The sequence below is a fragment of the Amblyomma americanum genome, chromosome 5, assembly GCF_052857255.1.
Source record: "Amblyomma americanum isolate KBUSLIRL-KWMA chromosome 5, ASM5285725v1, whole genome shotgun sequence".
NCBI classification, from domain to species: domain Eukaryota; kingdom Metazoa; phylum Arthropoda; class Arachnida; order Ixodida; family Ixodidae; genus Amblyomma; species Amblyomma americanum.
Window position 1 is genome coordinate 158,027,629 of NC_135501.1, and position 6,564 is coordinate 158,034,192.

General features: G+C 45.3%; 1 non-coding gene across 1 annotated transcript; it reads left to right on the forward strand.

The window, feature by feature from the left end:
* Positions 1-1,903: 1,903 nt before the first annotated feature.
* Positions 1,904-1,976, forward strand: TRNAL-CAA (transfer RNA leucine (anticodon CAA)). The gene has a single exon. It is a non-coding gene; the product is annotated as a tRNA-Leu (tRNA).
* Positions 1,977-6,564: the final 4,588 nt, after the last annotated feature.

Here is a 6,564-nt window from a genome sequence, read left to right on the forward strand (position 1 = left end):
GCATGCGTTACGACTTGCTCGAGAACAAGGAAGATAGCACCGGACCATTGAAACTTCACAGCTCGCAATGCAATGTAATAGGCGTTGACGAGGAAATTTAAGCGTCAAGACCGCACCAGGACGCGCCGGAGTGAAGCAAAACGCGTAGGAATGACAGAGGAGCTTCACGAAGCATTCCGAGACAAGCCATCTGATTGTAGTTGCTGCGCGCGATTGGTTGTCATTCGTAAACGACATCACGGCATGACAATCGACTTGCCACCTTACGCTTCTTGAGGCATTCCGGACTACACACTCCGCTAAATTGAACTGGTGTATAAGTTGTTGTTCACAGTCGCGTGTGATTGCAGCAACTTCGTTATTTTTATTATATTCGACTTCTATGAGAAAATGGCCGCCGCGGCAGGGTTTGGAACCTGTCATCTCGCACGCGGCAGTTGGACGCCGAATCCACTGACTTCGCGCGTGTTCGTCTTTTCAAACAAATAACGTTTTCCGAGTGGACTTGAAGCGCCTTTTCAAGTTTAGGCATTTTTTTCACTTAGTCTAGAGAGCCCGATTTTTTGTTAATTTTAGTACACAGGGACGCACGTCATATCAGCAGGACGCAAAAATCAGGAACTAAGTAATGTACAAAATTCTTTCGAAATGACTTCTCAAAAAGCCTGTTCTACGCTACTACTCCATTTTTTCCTTGAAAATCCTGCTCACTACTGCAACAGCTTGCGCGGCATGGATATAAAACTCGCGTCATTCAAAGTCTGGCAGTCTTGATGCCATAGGTAGCATAAGAGGGTTCTCGCAGAGTTTTTGCTCTCGCCATTAGATGACGTTCTACGTCACACTTGCGGTATTACAGGACGTGCTACGTCCACCGCTATGGACGAGGGGGGCGCTGGTGAGCACTCCCAAGGTTCGCTTACACGCAAAGCATAAATACCCACGAAAGCAACACATTGGACAGCCGTCGCCGTAGCTCAGTTGGTAAGAGCACCGGACGCGATATTCGGAGGTCGTGGGTTCGGATCCCACCGGCGCCATGGTTGTTTTCTGCTGCTTTATAAGTAATTTTCTTTAAAGGCAATTGATTGGCACTAGAAATTAAAAAAATTGCAAAAATTCTCTTTTGCACCTGGGTTTCCGGTGACTGTTGGTTTCCTTAATATGTTTGTCAAACGAGCCCCTCATTTCATTTGTTTGTCTGCTAATAGCTTAATGGGGGTCTCGGTTCTGGCAGTCTTGATGTCATAGGTAGCATAAGAGGGCTCTCGCACAGTTTTTGCTCTCGCCATTAGATAACGTTCTACGTCACACTTGCGGTATTACAGGACGTGCTACTTCCACCGCTATGGTCGAGGGTGGCGCTGGTGAACACTCTCAATTTTCGCATACACGTAGTAAACATAAATACCCACGAAAGCAGCATATTGAACAGCCGTCGCCGTAGCTCAGTTGGTAAGAGCACCGGACGCGATATTCGGAGGTCGTGGGTTCTGATCCCACCGGCGGCATGGTTGTTTTTCTGCTGCTTTATAAGTAATTTTCTTTAAAGGCAATTGGCACTAGAAATTAAAAAAAATAGCAAAAATTCCGCTATGCACCTGGGTTTCCGGTGACTGTTGGTTTCCTTAATATGTTTGTCAAACGAGCCCCTCATTTCATTTGTTTGTCTGCTAATAGCTGAATGGAGTCTCGGCTCTGGCAGTATTGATGCCATAGGTAGCATAAGAGGGCTCTCGCACAGTTTTTGCTCTCGCCATTAGATAACGTTCTACGTCACACTTGCGGTATTACAGGACGTGCTACGTCAACCGCTATGGACGAGGGTGGCGCTGGTGAACACTCTAAAGGTTCGCTTACACGCAAAACATAAATACCCACGAAAGCAGCAAAATGTACAGCCGTCGCCGTAGCTCAGTTGGTAGAGCACCGGACGCAATATTCGGAGGTCGTGGGTTCGGATCCCACCGGCGGCATGGTTGTTTTTTCTGCTGCTTTATAAGTAATTTGCTTTAAGGAAAATTTATTGGCACTAGAAATTAAAAAAAATAGCAAAAATTCCCCTATGCACCTGGGTTTTCGGTGACTGTTGGTTTCCTTAATATGTTATATATATATATATATATATATATATATATATATATATATATATATATATATATATATATATATATATATATATATATATATATATATATATATATATATATATATATATATATATATATATATATATATATATATATATATATATATATATTGTTACGACCAATTCGAAGGAGAACCTCCGGAGACGAGACGTAAAACTATGGTGGTCTCTAAGTAGTGCGAGCGCGCGAGCGGGACAGAAACATCTTCTTTCTCCACGGATGCAGGCGCATTTTCTTCTTCTTTCACAGTGGCAAGTATCACTGCCCCCTCTTCTGCAGCATCGCCACGATGCGGCTAGGAGGGAAATATAAGCAAAATACAGCTGCGGTGAACCGCTGTTCAGTCAGGGAGTCTGTCGTGGTAAGGCTTCATGCGAACAATGTGCACGACTTCAGTACGGTGCGACCGGCGCGATGAGCAAGCCGCTTGGACGGGAGTAACTGCATACGTCACATCACTGATGTGTCGCACTACTTCGTAAAGGCAGAAGTATCTGCGCAGCAACTTTTCAGAAAGGCCGCGGCGACGAACAGGTGTCCACACCCACACCAAGTCTCCAGGCGCGTAACTGACGAAGCGGCGTCTGAGGTTGTACCTAGCGGCGTCAGTCTCCTCTTGGCGGTTAATTCGCAGGCGTGCCAATTGCCGCGCTTCCTCAGAACGCTGAACGAAAGTGTCTGCGTCGAGGTCAGCGTCAGAATCGCAGTAGGGGTCAACGGGCAACATAGCATCCAACAGAGTGGTCACTTGCCGACCGAAGACAAGCTGAAAGGTTGTCAGTTGGGTTGTCTCTTGCAGGGCGGTGTTGTAGGCAAACGTTACGTACGGAAGAATGGATCCCAAGTTCGATGCTCGACGTCAACATACATAGAAAGCATGTCGGCTAGAGTGCGGTTGAGTCGCTCTACCAATCCGTTTGTCGGTGGGTGATAGGCCGTAGCACGTCGATGGCTGGTGTGGGTCAGAGTCATCACGGACTGGGTTAAGCGACGGCCAGCGGAACTACTCTGGCGGCCGGGGCTGGACGCACGATAGCGGAGAGGCGAACGCGAACGGGACTCGCGCCTTTCAGAGTAAACACGGTTCTGGCGCGCCCTGAGATGCTCCGAGATCTCAGGCGGTCGTTCACCGTTCTGAGGACAAGGTGCGTCAGGACGGAAACCGCGAAGACCCACTTGGCGGTACGGACAGGCTCGGTAGAGATGACCGGGCTTCCCACCACAGTGATATATATATATATATATATATATATATATATATATATATATATATATATATATATATATATATATATATATCGTTTATAATTAGACAGTACGGAGACTTCGTAAGTTCAGTTTATGTTGCAGGGGCTCCTTGCCTAACAAGGAGAATATGCCTGAAAGCGAAAATGCCTAGTTTTCTTCAATTAGACAGTATCTTCATTCCTCATCAATCGTAGTAAACCCGATAGCGTCTAATTGAAGAAAACTAGGCATTTACACTTTCAAGCATTTTCTCCTCAGGCAAAGAGCCCCTAGAACTAGAAATAAACTTGTGATGTTCCCGTACTGTCTTACCAGGAAGAAATAAATAGACATATTAAACATCGAGCACCGATCATCCTACAAAAACTCAGGTTGCTTGGCCAGAGCCTAGTCGAATATCGTTCATCAAATGAAAACTATATTCTGAAAACTTCAGGTCAGTAGTAGACTGCAAATCTCAATATATTCCATCACTGAGACGAAAGCACTACACGCAAAGGTTGTCTTTGATTTCCTTGTCAATAACGGAAAGCTCAAGGGAAGATGCATCACACTTCTCAAATGAAAACATGAAAAAGGTCGACTGAAGAAAAACATATATTATAGTCGAGCACAATCATCCTAGTTCATTAGCGGGTAGGCGTTCTGCTGCTGAGTGAGAGCGGACAAGTTCGACGCCCAACCGAGGCGACAGCCCTTAGGGGAACAGACGATCGATAATTAAAGTCAATGAAACCTCTTAAGGCACAGCTGGCTGGGTCTTTGTCAGCCGTCGTATTTTCTGGTGGGCAGAAATCTAACCGCACGCCGCTTACTTAAACTAATGCAGGGTTCACTCTACGACTGGCACCTTGACCTGCCGGTGAGCTTTGGTAAGCAAAACTCAAACTATAACGTCGCGCACGCGCAAATGTTTGCCAGCCAGGCTATCTTGTTATGCGTACAGGCTGATTTATAGAACATCGCTGTGGCTTGTAGGAACCGCGGGATGTGTATAATGTAGCAAAGCAATTGCTGCTTTGTGGCAAAGCAAACCGCTATATTCTGTGTTCACCATGATGAGCGGAGAATGTGTCCACTATTATCGGTGCAACGAAGGCGAGGAGGTGGTAGACAACGAAAAAAACTAGATGTTATTATTTAATATTATTTCGCAATACTGTGAGCCATTGCCCACGCTCTGAAAGGAGTGGATTGATGCAACAATGCGTACAAAAAACAGGTATGGTGTTTCGAAGCAATAATCAAAGGAACACGGCATACATAAATTAAACATACTAACGCACTACACTCAACTTTAGGCTTTTTATTTCTGAAATCGTAGAATGTGTTATTTTTCTTGTGTAAGAGCTCGGTTTCGGGCTAATTATGCTATCAGGGCCGCAGAATTTTCTGATAGGCGCACAGTTTTCTTCAGAAGGTTTGTGAGAGAAAATATTTGCAGCCTGTGAGCCCCTAATGTCATGTCAGCAACAGAATGCGTTATTCATTTTTCTCTGTAGCATATTGTTTTGGTAACAGCGAGCTTTGTAAAGTAAGTTCACATCTTGCGTATCGAATACTCATGAGCCATCCTAAGATTTTATCCTGTACATGTTCTCTGAGCATACTAGTCTTGTGTACTAAATCCAAGTTAATGCATATTACATCGAACCGAGTTTCCATGGAAGGTATTGGAAGAGGCTTGCAGATGTTTCTTCATTTGTAACAGAAAGCCCTGTCGAATAGAGTGACAACCCAGAGCATCAGAACCAGGAACTGCCAAGCTGTCCAGTTCGTGCATGCCTGTAGTCCGTGTAAAGCCCTGCCCTGTTGCTTCTATTTAGTGTCTTTTACAAATACGAACAGCACCCTCAATGGCCCTTCGTTAACATGGCACTGTGTTTGTATAGCCTCCAGTCCGATCGATACATCTCGGACCGGAACGCGCATTTACGTGAATGCCCATGCAACATAGAGCTCCACGAAAGAAACGTGAGAAATTGCACCGGACGCCATTGTGTTGCGACGCCCCACGCAGCATCACGTCTTTCACGTTGTGTCATGCATTCGCCCTGGGGAACTATACTCGTCGCTCCTAATGCGAGTCGCGACAGAAGAGAAAGGGAGCATTGCTCTGGAACAGAAGAAAAATGGCATTGCCCGGTCTTTGCCCTTATTCTTCACAGCTCTTTCGGTGCCTTGGCGCTACAAGGAAGCAGCCATTGCGTGCGCAAATAGATTATGTATGAGAATGTAGCCAGGCGGAAATCAATGCGGACCCGTCAAAGAGGAAAGGCCGGAAGTGATGGTCGGCTTTGTTCTGTTCTTTGTTCCGTTGCCGATGGTGGCAGCTCTCCCTTTGCTTGCCAGAAAGTGATCTCACAAAATGGCGTTCGGTCCTCAGCGTTTGATGCCCAATGTACGCTAGTTTCCGTGTGTCAAGGATGAAATGACATCAATGGCCTCCCTGGAAGTTGTGCCAGTAACCTAGAATGGGCGCTATGCAAGTAGCCTAGAACACGTACATACTGGTCCGGCGTTTAGTGGAATCCCCATGGTTGAGTAGATTTGCCATAAGAGAATAATTACTCATTATCATCCATCCAAGCGCAGTCATGCGGCTCGAAAGAAAACCTTTACGACTTTCTCGGGAACTTTGGAGTTGAAGGTAAATTCCTCCTGCTTCGGGCTACCCCGCACGGACAGGGAGTTGAAAATCTATGTGTCATCCGTACTAGGCCTAGACTACCCTACTGCATGAATGAATGCATGCGCGCTGTTCAATGCTTTGATGTCACGCATACACAAGGAACCAGCAAACGAGCGTTGCCACTAAAGAAACCTTTATGCACTCGTTTCTTTACGTCACTTCTAAATACCCACGTGATCATGTGCAACATTCTCGGGCAACATATTTGATAACTGGAAAAATTTAAGATACTTTATCAATATATAGAAGGTAATGATCCGTTCTTCTCATTAGTAGCAAAATCATTCCTTTAAAGTTTATCCATCGACCACATCGAACAGTGAAGACTGCCATTGAAATCCAATCTAGAACGCTTTTGACAACCAAAACGTTAATAAAAAAGCAAGACTGCCATCGTCTGACTGCGGATATAATGACTGTCATAGTGAAATCTTGAATTATATGAAGAAATTGCGTTCAACAACGGATTTCCGC